Source organism: Chinchilla lanigera, unplaced genomic scaffold, assembly GCF_000276665.1.
Source record: "Chinchilla lanigera isolate Chin_1 unplaced genomic scaffold, ChiLan1.0 scaffold00007, whole genome shotgun sequence".
NCBI lineage: Eukaryota > Metazoa > Chordata > Mammalia > Rodentia > Chinchillidae > Chinchilla > Chinchilla lanigera.
This window is the reverse complement of record NW_004955408.1, coordinates 36,684,074-36,700,447: the sequence shown is the minus strand read 5'-3', so window position 1 is coordinate 36,700,447 and position 16,374 is coordinate 36,684,074.

Here is a 16,374-nt window from a genome sequence, read left to right as displayed (position 1 = left end):
CTGTATTACCCGCCCTGTTTCTGACCTCCTAGTGTCAGCCCAAGGCATATTTTGAATGCACAGACTTGTTCCCACTCCCTAGAGTTCACCAAGGCCATTTTTGATGCAAGCTCTGTATTTATAGGTTGACAGAAAAGAAATACTTTTCTGTGATACTCCAAATTTTCTTACCTGTGGAAAGGCTGAAGAAAGCTCTATGCTGAGGTTGATGCTGTTAGAACAGGTGGAAGGCGACCTGTGACTGGGTCCCTAAGTACGGCGCTTCATACCATCTGCCCCTAGAAGCACTTGAAACATGAATCAGAAAGAAATCTACCTTGAGTTAAACCCCTACGATTTCAGAGTTCATTTGTGATAACGTATTCCAGTTAATATACTTTATATTCTATTTCTTAAGCCCTTTATTTCTTCCATAATGTCACATGTATTATTATTATTATAATTATTATATATATATATATTTTTGTTTGTTTGTTTTGTTTTTCTCCAGTACCAGGAACCGAACTCACGACCTTACGCTTGCCAGGCAGGCGCTTTTGCCACTGAGCTAAATCCCCAGCCCTATCATTATTATATTTTAACATCTCTTAGTGTTAGTCTCCAACTATTTTTCTGAAAATTTTTCTAGCTCTTTTTTTGTGCATTTATTTTTCATGGATTTAGCATTGTTTGGGGCTCTGGACAAAACTCGACGTTTACACTGGGGTTGGATACATATATAGGTTTAGACTAAACTGAGATTTTGATAAAGTTTAAAGCAACATTCTATATAGGACCCTCACGATTTGTGTTAAATTTACATCCAAGTGTTTTAAATTTCTGCTTGCAATTAAAAATAAGCCATCTTTCAGATAGATGTTCTAAATATTATTTTTATATAAGAAACCAATTTTTTATAGATTGACTTTTAGAACCTGTCAACTTACTGAACTCTCTTACCCTTTTAGTTTTCCCCCTTAACTATTATGCATGTTCTATGTAACTAATATTATCTATGCAAATAATTACTTTTCTTCTCACTCAGAATATGTTTACCCCTTACTTTCTGTTATGTACATTATCTAATAATATTGGCTACTATTTTCCAACAGAAAATAGAGAGAAAATTAGAGAAAAGGCAGAGAAAAATAATGGTGACACAAACAGATTTGTTTTTTTACTCTGGATGAGTTGGAATTTCCTAAAATTTTATATAAATTGGATTTTATAGCAAGTACTCTTCTTTCCAGTGATGACTTAAGATGAGTGGTGGGATATGACAGGTGATCAGAATTACAAAGAGATACAAGGAAAATTTTAAGAATTGTAAGACCTTCCTTGTCTTATTCATAGGAATGGTTTCACAAGTATTTGTATATACCCAAACGGAACTCTGTATGCCTTAAATATGCGCCTCTTATTTCACCATGAAAGCAGTTACATCTCCATAAAGATGCTAAATATGGTAGTGACATGATAGTTAACATTTTTGTCTTGCTTCTGACTTTGGTTGGATATATGTTTAGATTATTCAGATAAGTACAGATATTTAAATATATTACTTGATTATGTTAAAGAGTTAACCATCTATGTTATCCCTATTCTCTCATTTTGTCATCAGAAATATATGTCAAATATTGTTAAAGGTCATTTAAGCAATATTATTTTATAACAATTAAAGAATATTTAATTAAATAATAATAATATCAAATTTAATGATATTCTTTATACAAGCATATTTATTATTATATTAGTGTACAAATTAGCCTTACATTCTATAAATGAATTGTGATTGTTCAAGATATTATTGTTTTAATATAAATACCAAACTTGATTGGCAAGTGAATAACATTTTTTTTTACTTCAGAGTAATGTACATACTGAGAGAGACTTGAGAAATCCCTTGAAAACTGCCAACAGTAGGTTCATTATAGACCTCAAAAACAGTGAATTTAGTTTTAAATATCATTAACATAAATATTAAGATGGGAAACAAAGATAATCATCTTGATAATGTAGTCTTCAAAACAACCTATGCAACATCTAAAATGTCAGAAAATTGCCTCAACCCTCTCTTTCATTTTCTTGCTTTCACCATTGTTTTAATTAACATTTATTTAATAATGAGTGAGAGTGAACATCTGTTTTTATGCCTGTGATTAATAGTTTGTAGTTTTTCCCATAAAAATCATGGTATTTTCTCCCATCTCTTATTAGTGTGTTTGTGATACATCATAAGCATGTTAGCTGTGGGGAACTGGTTCATACACATATCACATATTTTTGGGAGGGGGAGTGGGTATAGGGAATTTAACTGGTGATCTCGTGCTTGCAAGGCAGGCACTATGCCACTGAGCTACATCCCAGGACTCATGTATCTCATCTTGATCCTTTTTACTTTGCCTTCCCCTTGCCCGCTTCCTGTTTCCCTCCCTCCATCCCCAAATCCCTTTCCATGTGTCTAGGCAGAATGCTCTCAGAGCAGAAGGGAGGGCACCCCAGGCGCTGGGGGATTCCCAGCTTTCTGGGGAGGCCTGGCGGCTCCGTCCTGCTCAGCAAGTTACAGGGAGCGCAGGCAGTGTGGGCCTCTCTGGAAAGCAGTGGGCTGGGCCCCCTGGGTCAGGAGTCCTGTGCTGGGTGCAGCATGAGGGGCTGGCACCCAGGTCACTCCGGTGAATGTTAATGTTTGAAGCAATCAGCAAGCAAAGGTTACACTTAGCTCTCCAGCCATCTTCTTTGGTGAAGCTCTGTATCGTTTCTAATTTTTTTATTATTTTTAATTCTCTTTAATGGTTTGATTAATCTTGCATTCTTACGTCTGGTAATCTGAGCAACTTCGTTGAAAATAACAATGTGCAATATAACAACCACTGTTAATTCCTATCATTTTGTTCTGAAACTCTGTATCATTTTATTGTTTTTGCTTTGTTTTGTCTTTGTCTATGTTCTTGTTATTTTGGGGGTTTTTTCCTCTTTAAAATAAAAAAAGAAACTGGCCCAAGGCCAGACACAAGCACCTTTAACTTAAAAATTCTAAGTCACTTCCACTCTTTCCAAGGATTCTTAATTTTTTTTAACTTAAATTGATTCACAAAGAAACAAAATTATACTTTTTTACAGGAGGCTCCCCACTGTTGTAACTCACATAGTCACTGAATAATGTCTCAATCAGGTTAAACTATCTCCTCAAACATTTTCTATTTATTTATGGTGAAAAGATTCAAAATCATTTCTTCTGGATTCCGAGATGCATTGCTACCTGTGGCAACCGCTGACCAGAGTAATTAAAGTAGCAGTCACCCCCCACTGAGGAAATGGCCTTCTCTTCCCCCTGCCCCCCACCTCTGGCAACCACCGTTCTATTTTCAGCTTCTGTGAAATCAACTTCTTTTAGAGAACCCTGAAATATTCTTCACAAAAATGGATATTTTAGAGTTTTTATAGAAACTAAGAAAGTTTTATGGTAATGGGACTCATGACACACTACCAAAATATAGCACCTTGGCATTTGAAGGAAACAGCAGGAACAGGAAGGTTGTTCTCACCTTGCCTTGCTCTTCTCCCCAGAAGGAGATCATAAAATCTAAGAAAGATGTTCTGATTTTTCCCTGGAGTAGATTGTAAGACTTTCACTTGAAGGTGCCATCCCTATTTCTGCAGAACAGGAACATCATTACCTGTGATGACACAAGGACGGAGGAATCTGAGCCAAGAGCCTTCCATCTGCCCATTTATGATCATCAGGTTGTACTTTTTCATCCAATCGTACATCGAGACTGCCCGCTTCACCAAGCCTATCAGAGAAAAGTAAGCACACTCACCTGCGTCTTCAGGTCTTCATTTCCTCATGAAGGGTCTAACATCTTACAGAATTTAAATTTTGATTCTTTTCATTATTCATCTGTCTTTTGTTCCAGGGCCCTCATTCATGAAATTATGATGGGATAAGGAGGGCTATGTCTCCTCCACTGTGATAGTCAAGCAGTGTAAATAATAATGCATGAACTAGACATTTATGTAATCACTAATCTAGCTATTTCTTGAATTTAAGTAGTAGCAAGCAATAGGAGCATTGAATTGCTAGCTCCAGTAAAACATCAAAACAGTTTTGTAAATTATCTAAGCAACTCATACCAGAAAGCAAAGCTAAGAGGAGAAAAAAGCACACAACTCCAAATTAGGAAATGAGCATATGTCAAAAAAATACTTGCTTAAAAAATTGCGATAAAGACTGTAGAGAAAGTAGGTTGGTGAGCACTAGAAATAAGTTCGAAAAAAGAAAGAGGCTGTGGAGATTCTCACGTGAAACAAATGTTAGCATGGAAATTTACAGAAAATGGATTGATTTACTTTTAAAGGAAACAATCCTTAGGATTATCAGTTCCTCAGGTAAAAGTTCATTTTTAATTGAAATACACTGAGAAACAGAAGACGAAAAGGAGCCCAACACTACAGCCAGGCACTGGCTGCAGGCCCACCACTTGGGAGGCTGAGGCAGGACTGAGAGTTTGGAGGCAGAAGGATTCAGGGTTTGAACTCAGCCAGAGCAACTTAGTGACTTAGTGAGACACGGTTTCAAAATAAAAAGTGGTGGGGATGTAGCTCAGTATAAAGGCACTGAGTCCAATCCCCATTGCCAGAAAGGGAAGAAGAGCATTCAAAATTACAGTCAATGTTAAACAAAAGGAAAAGAAAAATCAGAGTTTTTACTATGAAAGCACCTCTAGTTAAACCATTTCTTTAAACTTCTGTTTAACTCAAGTGATCTAAATTTAATCAAAGCGGTGGCATCTTCCCTCCTTCACTCCTGACTCTCCTACAAGCCCCTCTTCCTCTTCTGGCTGCCCCTTCCTTTCCTTTGTTCTCCTGACAGATTTCATTGCTGTGGCCGCTTGCCAGGATTATCTGACATGTTTGCATTATTGTGCCTTGCTTAGGCAAGGGAGGTCTTTGCTTCTATTTCTTCAACATTTTCTTTCTGAAACTTTCACAAATGCAGTTTTAGGCAGACTCTGCTCCCAGACTCACCCTTGCATCGTGACAGAGAGCATTTCAGCCCTGGCTAGTGTGCCCACAGAAACTGGGGGCCATTGTGTCCTAGGCAACTATGGCAACCAATGGAGGCAAATTGAAAACAGACCCATTGTCATCACTTTTAAAGAGTAAAAGATGTGAGTATCCTCTCCAGTGAATTCAACAGCCATTTGCCTCAGAGAAGATGCAATTCAAATTGGCCCCTATAATTAAAACAGATAAGTATTTGAAAGCATACATACAGGACTGATTTTCATCCCTATTGTTTTATAACAATAAATATTTATTAAGTTGGTTCCTAAAATAACCAGGGAAATCAACAGATATGATCAGCTCTTATGAACAACTTTTCACACGGTGTTATTAAATGGATTGCACCCTCCAATGTTCTATCAATTTACCCATAGACAGATAAGTGCTTGTTATTATAGCACAAAGATACCTAGAGATAATGCTGGTTTCTTCTGTGGTTTTGTGCATTTGAAATTAATTGAATATGAAGTTAGATTCTTACCACCTGGTTTTGCTTCTCAGCTTTTACTCCACAGTTTTACTGAGAATCTTCCACAGATTGGACTAAACAGTTTAGCTGTCTAATCAAACCAAGTTAATGAGAGGCCATATAGGTCATTCATGTAGACATAGCATCTATTATTTTGACAAATGAGTTTACAGCATGAAAGCAGAACTCCCACCGCACTGCAGTTAGTTGGAGCTCATTTATTTTGCATATCACATAAGTTTAATTTGAAAATTTCTCTCCACAAGGAATCTGGGTCACATCTTTCATTTTTCTTGCAAAAACAGAACTGGGGAAAATAACACTTGTAAGAAGCCTGTGTGAGGGTGCGTGGGTGTGTGTTTGTGTGGTGTATGTAGCATATTCACACGTGTATTATCATTTTGAACATAAGTTTTCTTTTTTAAATATATCAAGTGATGTTTATTAAAATCTGCCAACTCTCAAAAAATAAAGGACAAAGAATAAAGTGGCATAATTGTAGTAAATGCTTCACAATCTTAAAAGTATACCCACCCAAATAAAGTACTACACAAGAGAGGTTAAAAAACTAAAACCATCATAAATGAGAAATCATATTTATTATTGGCAGAAGCATGTGAATTTAAAAACCTTATCTATTGCTTAAATCAGGGTATCAGAATAGAGAGCTGTATATTCTAAGTATTTCAACGTGAACATATAACAGCATATATCTCACAAATATTAAGATATGTGACTAAGGCCTTATCTTCTGTCTTGCAAAAAAAAAGTACTATAATATCTTTTCAGTTCTTTAAACAATACTGAAATTTTAATATCCTTGCAAAACAACATCTACTTTGACATTATTCATTACCAAATTATCTTTCCAAATATGTATTTCAAAGAAATATTTTCTTGGTTTTCAAACATATTTCACCATTTATATAATATTGAATTAAATTTTATAATTTTAATAACAATTAGCTCAAATGAACAGGTTTGGCCAGTGATCATTAGTAAGTATAATCAGGAGGTAGAAGCAGAATTGCATAGGTGTACTAAGGAATAGCTTGTTATCCAGGAACATTCAGAGTAGTACAAGCAATAATGTATGCTTTTGAGAAGAAATTGCTGAATGGGTCATCTGACATTGGTTCAAACGAAAGTTTCTAGAGTAGACACTTTTGGGGTGGGAGGGAGTAGTCTAAAAAGTTTGTACCTCAGTTGGATTTAAGGTTTTTTTCATAGCAACGTAGGGATTGACCCAAAATTTATGGTGATCAGGATGCCCTTCAGTTATATGTTTAATAAGTCTAGGAGGTGATAATAATAAGGACTGGGTTAATCCAAAGAAGCTGTGTGTTTAAAATACCAATAGAAGAACATTTCAGGAAACTGACATATTCACAATACTGTGACAAAAACAATAATGGTGGGAGACTATGAGAGAAAGTAAGTAAAAGAAACAAATGTTTCCTAAGGAAGTGATGGCTTAAGAGAATAATATTAAAATTTATTTTATAGTTGACAAAGAAAAAGATTATGTATAAATTTAAATCACATAAAAATACAAGTAGATTTCCCAACTTAAAGAAATAAACTATGGGAAAGAAGTTTGCAGGTATGAAAGAGAAAGTTAAGCATATGGATAATTTGGGTTCCTAAAAACAAAAGAACAAGCAGAAGAAAAATATTAACAGATATGATAGAAGAAAATTTTCCAGAGCAGAAAAATAAACCTATGTACAAGGAGACAAAAATTTCACTATTCCAGTGAAACAAAATATTATTACTGCTTTTTCCCTTTTATATCTTATGCTATTTCATTTACAAGTCTAAGCTTTGTTCATACTTAAATATCTTCTGAGATAACTTTTTTAAAAATGCAATTTTCCATTTTTTCAGTCCAGCCACATTTAATTACTTTTCTAAGCATCAGAATTTTAAATTCTTTTTTTAACTTTGAAGCTATGGAGGAATTAAATTTCATAACAATCATTTGCAAAAACTGGTGTGTGTGATAATTTGGTACATCGAAACTGTGAATTCTTTCCCTTGACTTTGAGTCATTATATAATAAAATCTCAGTAAATTCCCAGTAATGTAAATAGAGTAAGCTAAATTCCTTGATACAAATAACAAGTAAAGGAGGCTGGGGATTTAGCTCAGCGGCACTGCGCCTGCCTGGCAAGCGCAAGGTCGTGAGTTCGATTCCTGATACTGGAAAAAAAAAAAAATAGCAAGTAAATTAAAACTTAAGATTTTAAAAATCCCTCAGAACAATTAGTCTAAATAATTTTTAAGCCAAAAGGGAAATAAAATTTTAATTATGAATAATGTAACACTTTTACTGTTAGCCCTCAAAGGTAATGCATTGCTCAGAGATATAATCAGAAAAAAAAATTGAACAAACTTAAATTACCATGAAATTTGAGGTGTTGCAAAAAGAGCTATGAAATTACAGAAAAGAGGAAGAAAAATATCAAGATGTCTAAAAACAGAACCCAGTGATCATCTTTTCTATTTTTGAGTGCTAACCATGCAACTGATATTGTGAAGAGCTGTTTATATTTATTGTCACACCAAAACCTCAAGACACTTGTGTGAGGTCAATACTATTGACTTCAACTTACACAAAAGGAAGCTGAGCTGCTAGAAAGTGTCAGTGTAGAACTGATAAACACACCTCAGCACAGGGTGTTTAAAAATGTACTCAAACAGGTATATTCTAGAAAGGCTTATCAGGCAGAGTAATAAATAAATAAGAAATGAAATATAACTATAATTATGGGTTCTGAAATTATCTATTGATTTTAAAAATGTAAAATGTACTTGAATATATTTGAACATCTTAATAATATAAGATGTTCTAGGAAGTACAAATTTGTCATAATTAATTCATGGAGAATTAAAATACCTAGATAAAACAATAACCTTTTTAATGAGTTGTAAACGTTGACAAATAGTTATTCCTCAAATGTTTACTTGATCTTCAATATTTTTGATGAATAATTTCTATAGTAACTAGTCCCACAGCACAAATCACTTCTCAGTTTACTTAAAGACAGGGAAAATTATAATATTAAGCTTATCAAATTAATAAACAAAAAATACCACAAATATTAACTTCACTTGTGAATATGAGTGGAAAATGAAGCCTAAAAACAAGCCTCACATTCAGCAGTGTATTTTCCAAGTTGATGATTATTAGATGGAGTTATCAATAACGTTTTAGTATATGTGCTGCTGAGGTGACCATCAGAAAAGTCAATGGTTTTTATAAAGAAATCTAATGAAACATAAGCATAATAGCTTAATAAAAATGACTCATATAAATGGGAGACTCTTTAACTAAATTTGATCTATTCCCATTCATTGATAATCATAAATTAATACAAATAATGCTATATTAATATGTTTAAATGTATTTAAAATCAATACCTAGGGCTGGGGATATACCTCATGACAGAGCACTTGCCTAGGTTTTGATCCTCAGCACATAAAAAGGTAATAATTTAATAAATAAAAATAGAAATGAAACAAAATCAATAGCTAACTTATTAAAACAGCTTTGTTTTTATCTAGGTATTTTATTTCCTCATGAATTAATTATGGTGAAAAACTAAGAACATTCACAGTAAAAAATCAAAACAAGACTTTATGATTGCTAGTAGTATTTAATATAGTGCTAATATTACCAGCAACAAAATTATAGACAAAAGAGAATTACAATATTTGTAATAATGATATAAAATGAGTGTTTCATATAAAATGTGTACTTTAAAAATTCAGGATAACTCACATTACTACCACCATCATCACAGTAAAATATAAAGGCAAAAGAGTGATTTAAAGTGTAACACTAAAATCAGACTGCCTTCTCAAATCCAACATGTCATGCGCTTCCATTATCAGATGAGCAATTAGACCTTTTTAAATTTTGGTTTATCTATATGTAAATTACATCTAAATTTATACATAACTCAAGTTAAATAACTACAAAATTAGATTATATACTTTAAATTTTACCCTACAGTAAAATCTAGAAATTAAAAGAGAAATTTTGAAACATTTAAAAATATACATATATGAATACATATTTGGTGAGATTTCTTTTTCCTTCCTCAAAATATCATCCTATACAGAAACAACGAAGGAGGCAAATGGATTGATTAGATTATGCACAAATTCAAAGTGCGGCTCAAAGGGGACCCTACAGCAGTGAGTCAAGGGGTGGCTACAGAGACAGGGGGCGAATAGAAGGCAGAGGGAGGCGAGAAAAGCTATCCAATGGAGCAGGGAATTCTGGGTGCTACTGAACAGTGAGGGGCGCTATGGAGAACAACAAGTAGCTGTACATCTCAGAAAACTAGAAAGAAGGGTTTTAAAGTTTTTATATAGAGTACTGGTACACACGGCAGAATAAGGTAACAGTAGATAATTTTGTGCTGCATACCTCAAAAAGGTTTTGCATGGTTTTACCATGAAGAAATGATAGCTATAGAATGAGATAGTTATTTTTAATTGGGTTCAAAATTTACACAGTGCTTACATGTACCAAAGCATAACAGAGTACCCCATAAAAACATACATATTTTGGATCAGTTAAAACATTAACATAACTTTTTAAAAATCCAAACTAAAAATCTATCATTCCATTAGAATGTAGAAAGCCGTAAGTAAACATCACTCCCAACCTAATAAGAAAAAGCAGATAATCTACACAGTTACAGCTTTGTGGGAACTGAGAATGCTAGGCCATCAAATTCAAACTTGACAAAGTGGAAACAGACCAACAGTTCGTTCACCTCGGGTACAGCAAGGGAGAAAGAAGCAGCTGTCTGCTGCCAGGTGGGTAAGAAGAAGTCGGCCAAAATTTGGAGAAATTTATTAAGGAAACAGGCCAGGTGTGCACGACAGTAACCATGGAATATTTAGTGAGTCTGCGTTCTTGCGAAATGTACACTCTTTTCTCACAAAACGAGAGGGAGAGGAGTGGAAGAGATTAGGGAGGGGAGAGGCAGGACAGGGAAAATCCACAACAAAAGCCAACCAAACCAAGAAAACCCAGAAGATGACGAAAAGTGAGAGGAGCGCTCGTCCTGTACACAGCAGCGATGCAGCCTGCCGGAAGTGATCCGCAGCCTGGGAGCCCCCATCCTTCTCAACTGCCCACTTCTTCCCCCTGTAATGCCGACGTCATAGCTGCCAGCAGAGGGCAGCAAACTCTTCTACCCCAGGACATGGGCGCCCACCCTGGCCTTCCAGCAGTGCTGAAGGCTGGTCTTCCACCAAGAGAAGAGTAGAAGTCCTCTTTCCAAGAACACACTGCAAAGAGTTAAAGGCGAACACATGCTGCCTCTCAAGGACTTGAAAGCGAAAACTTTTGTACTTGGGCTGGCACAGAAGTTTCTCAGCTACCTCCTCACTTCTCTCACGGGTACCCACTCAGACTTCTATTTTTAAACAGAGCAGATTCACGTTCACCTTCACACATCTGTTAATCGAGGTAATATCCACATAACACACAACCATTTTCAAGCGCACAGTTCTGTGGCATTAATACACTGACTGGGTCCTTGAACAGTCCCCCAATGGAGTCCTAAAACATGTTCCTCACTCACCAAGGAAATTGCATGCCACTTATGGAGTGGTTCTCCACTCCCCACCCCTAACAGCCGGCAGTCTGCTTCCCAGGTTTACAGATTTATGTCTTCTGGATAATCCATACAATTGGAACAATGCAATCTGTAACATTTTGCCACCGGCTTCTTTCATTTGACCCAATATTTTCAAAGTTCATCCATGGTGCTCCATGAATCAGTTCTTCCTTCCTTTTAAAGGCTGAGTAACATTCTGCAGTACGCATATGCCACATTGGTACTATTCATCTATTGGCAGTTTATCTCCATCATACACTTTTTGTGAATAATGCTGCTACCTGAAGATTCACCTTCGCACTTTCGTGCTAACTGTTTTGCTTTCTCTGCAGCGCTCTTCTGAACAGGCTCCTTCTAGCCATTTAGCCTCAGCAGAAATGCTGTCTCTTTCGATTTATCTTTCATGGCCACATTTCCAAAGCAGATCCATTCACAGGCTGCCCAAGCTCTCAGGCTAGCACAGGCTAGAATTATTCTCTATGCCTGTATATTAGCTCCCCCACTAGTTAAAAGTGGAGGGATCTTGCCTTGCACTAGAAAGGGATTCTTTTTTAAAATCTTGCCTTACTCTGGACTCCTCACCCTTGATGGTTCCTGTGACACAGCAGGCATTCAGTAAATAACCTGCTACATAGATGAATAAATAAGCAAAATAAAAGAATATGCAATATTTTGTGGCTGTCAGCTTGACAAAGATTTTAAAAACTCCATCAACCAAAAGAATTGCAATAAGGTATAAAGGAAAGAGCAGTGCAATTTGCTACTGGAAGGAAGATAAAGGGACAAATTTTTCTGAGAGGCGTTTTGTTAGTATATGCTTGGTGTTTGTCATCTACTTCTACCTATTTATACTAAAGATCTCAAAGATATAAACTAGGGGATATGAGGTGGCATTTTTAAAAAGAAAGAAAAAGAACCCCAAGAATATCCATAGGAGACTAGGCATGTTCAATATGAGGAACTCCACCTGCCCATTTCAGTGAATGATATGGATATATACATTCATTGGTTTGAAAATCTGTTCATAGATTTTGATCAAATAAAAAAAGCTGGTTACAAAAAAGTATGTGAAGAAGAATCTAATTTTAGTTTTAAAATAGTTGTATAAATGAAAGAAAGTTGTGTGTATATATAGTGATGAGAAAAGGAAAATAAGAAAGACAAAAATGTTCATAACTCTTATTCAGTGACAGGATTATAGGTAATTTTTGGTCTGTTTTTCTAATATTTAATTACATTTTCTAAAAAAAGGCATCTTTGTTATAATTACAAAGCAAATAGAAACAAATGGAAATAATCTTGCAGGCACATAGTGTAGCTCTCTTTAAAACATGAAACACACAATGCATTCAGACACATGTCATTTAGACAGACATCAAATTTATGTGGATTTATGTGAATAAACTATTGATTCTCTCACCTATATTTAAATCTTAAGTATAACTAACAATTGTTTCTCCTCTCAAATTTCCCAGCATTAATAACAACAGACTGCAGATTTTCCCAGATTTTACACAGTTCCTTTATCGCCAAAGATTTTGAATCTTACAAAGATGATAAGAACTTCTCACCTTAGGAATTCTTGTGGAAGACGTGCACCAAGACATAGACACACAAAATGTTTTGAAATCATCTATCTATACACCTTAGAAATTTAAAACTTTCATAAGGAAACAATAGCTTTGACTTCTGCTCAAGCCTGCAAAAACATATATTATCTTAATATGCTGCAAAAGTGAAACTTCAGAGGCTAGGAAGAGTCATGCAACCTGAAAAGACACTTATCTAGGATCAGAATACAGGTACAGTAAAAGGCAAATTGGGAAATGCAGAGCCTGGTTTCTAGCTTTGGCTGGCTTGGGCCAGTCCTGGTGATTACAAGGCGCAAACAAGCTCACCAGGCTAAATGCAGGGAGGGGTGCAGAGCACTTGCGTAAATCCAAGCGACTGTTCACACAGAGGAAGAACATGGTGATTCTCGGCCACCAAAGGCTTTAGTAGGGTCCTCAGGAAGAAATCAAGATACAATCCCAGGTGCAAGAGAGAGATCAGTTCTGGGCCAGGGAAAATCTGGCTTGGAGGCAACAGGATGGTCAGGAAGCACCTCCGGCACATTACCTGCCTGATAGGGGACAATTTAAATTTCAGCTCTGACTCCTGGGCAGCCTGGAGGTGTCAAGATAAGCAAAAGGAAAGGGTCGGTTAATCTTTGGTCAAGAGAGAAAGGGAGGTAGAAGTGATTTCTCCTTAGAGGAAAAAAGGAATGCAGAGATTGAGCCTATGTATGTTACAAAAGTGGGAAAAAAAGATCCCTGTCAACAAGGTGACTGCCATGGAACTCTGAAGGAACTACATAATAGTAGGACAACAAGCTTAAAGTAATGAACGTAGGGTGGGCTATATTTTGAGTTGAAGAGAAAAATTAGCTGGGGCACATCTAGAAAGCCCAAATCACTGCTCACATATTACCAACGGACATCGAGGAACATGAGCTTTTTAAGCAAGGGAATAACATCAAAAAGTGCTCTTTTAAAACAGGAAGTCTGGCTGTGGTGGGGATGGAGAGAATGGTGTTTTTCTGAAAAGAAATGTTTCAAGCACAATCGCTCTTCTCCTGTTTGGCGTTTTTCCTTCTTTCCCTTGGGGTCCTCTCAGAAATTCCTGACTCTGCTTTGATTTTCTAATATTCTGAGGCCCTGATGCTGCAGCATTCTGGGGCCTGTGTTTCAGAAAAAGGCTCCAGCGACAACAGCAGCAGGTCTGGGCACAGCAGCAACAGTAAAAGCCATTGTGAAGCCTAGCAGGGCTCACAGTTGAAGACAAACCTCAAATTCATATCTCATGTTCAAAGCTTAGGAGCCCTGTGGGCTTGGGAGCAAATCCTTAGAGCTTGTTCCTGAGAAACTCCTGACCGCCCTGAAGCATGAACTCTTCCTCGGTCGGCGTGTTTGATCTGGGGGTGATGGGCTAGTGGAAAACCTATCTCCCACCCCCAATCTCTTCCTCTATCGCTGGCACTTCTGTATTTGCGTTATCTTTCTGATTCCTGGACTTAACTCATCCTGCGCCAAGAACACTTGCGGGGCTGATGTTCTAAGAAGTAGAAACAATATTGTCAAAATGACAGTAGAAAGAGTCATCGGCAAGGACAACATTCTGTGCACATTCTAGCAGCACTTCGCTAACTGCAACAGGCCCCAAAGCAGTGGGGCTTGAGGAGAAAGAGAGACAGTGAGGTCGTCTGCAGCATGAGTCCATCTCTGTCATGGTTAGAATACAGTAGCAACCTTTCCAGTTGAAATTCTTATTTCTAGCATTTTATAACTTGGCACTTGTGATCCACTGTCCACTTAGACTTGACATGAAAAGCTCCAGGTGTAGGAACATAATCAGCTCATTCTGAGTCATATAAAAAGGGGCAACAAACATAAATGCCAATCACTAGCAAAGGGCCGTGTTTTCAAACGACATTTTACACGTGGCCACTCCTCAGATGACCATTCTTCCATCAGGGCACAGCCACCACCATCCACCATCCGCAGAGAGTTTCAGAATGCTGAGGCCAAATGCACCATCCCATAACCTCTTGGGCGTGGGGGAGAATGTGTTACTTCAGAGCAAGTTTCTCCTTACATCTTGTTCGAAGCACATGAAAATAGTCAGTGGGTAAAGGATTTTACTTAATTTTTAAACGTAGGATCCGTATGACAAGTGCAATTTAAAATACATTTGCAGCAGTTTCAGCACTTTTCTTCCCTCTTGGGCATCGGCCTCCTGGTGATGGATGGAGGCCACAATTAACCACCCAGCTGCCCTCGGCTCGCCTCTGCTCGGGGTGTTCAAAGCCCATCAGATGATTCACAACGTGTCATTATTATTGCTAAGCAACAACTGGCTAGAACCGACCCTGACTGTGTGAAGCAAACGGTGTTTCAGAAATGCTACAGAAAATGGTCCTTGTGCAAAGACCCAGCAGACCTGGGGAAAGAAAAAGCAGAAGAAGAAAGCAATGCTGATGAAAAGTATAATGGTGACAGTAGTGTTTATTTTAGGATATATCCATGAAGGAAATGTCAGCAATTCTCTGTTACCATGTGTCAATCAAAATGATATAAGCAGATTTTCCTGGCCTGTGCATTCATGTTAACCATTTACATACATTCACAATTATTAAAAGTCAGAATACAGCTCCTACTTCAAGGAGTTTATGGTCCTGTTGTAAAGAGGCCAGTACACCTGGAACAGTGTCCAGAAACAGATAACTACTGGTTGATTTGTGGGAGTTTTGCAATGAAAAAAATGAATGAGACTGGAATATGAACCTGGGAGGTCTTCAATGAGTGCTGGGGGTCAGTGGGCAGAAGAGGGGACACATTCCCAATGACAGCACTTCAGCTGGAGAAGGGAAGAGATGAGTAAGTATGGGTCCTGGGAGAGTTAAAACTACACAGCACCTAACTAAATGCTGAAGTCATGACTACAGTTAAAGGAGTATTTTATTTTGACATTGACGAAGCCAGGTCTCCAGAATCAGAATCTGCATTCTAACAAGATCCATGGTGAGTCTGATGAGCATTCACATTTATTCAACAGTGCAACAGACCACACAGAAGAGACTGGAAGACCAGAGGGGAAGACCGGGAGCACAAGGCCACCTCCCAGGTCAGTTACATTTTTGCAAGCAGAACTCAGTAAATGGTTTCACCTGATAGGATCTTACTACCCTCATCCATAGAGGAAGGTGGACTAGAAATAATCGTCAAGATTCTGTAACAGAAGAATGCTTTTTAGCAATTAAAATTTTATATGAAACCTGAATACATAAAATAGTCCAAGGAAGTGGCCATCCATGCTACATAGAATGAATCTTAAGGTTAAATGCGAAAGCTGCACGCAATGCCGGTAAACATGAGTGTGTCAGAAAGGAGCCGACTGTGAGCTCCCTTATCGCCAGAGCGCTGTGATCACCTCTAGGATCCCTTTTTGAAATCAGTCATTTTATCTGTTGGTTTATTAAAAGGAACTGTTAATGTGTAATTGACCAATCTTGCATGCCTATATCTGGTGACACGTGCAACCATTTTGAAGATGACATTATGTACTATAACAACCCCTGTTAATATCCTATCACCAGGTTTTGAAATTCTGTATCATTTTAATTGCTCTCTATGCTGTTTTGTTTATGTGTTTGTTTTTGTTATTTTGGTTTTTTTTAAT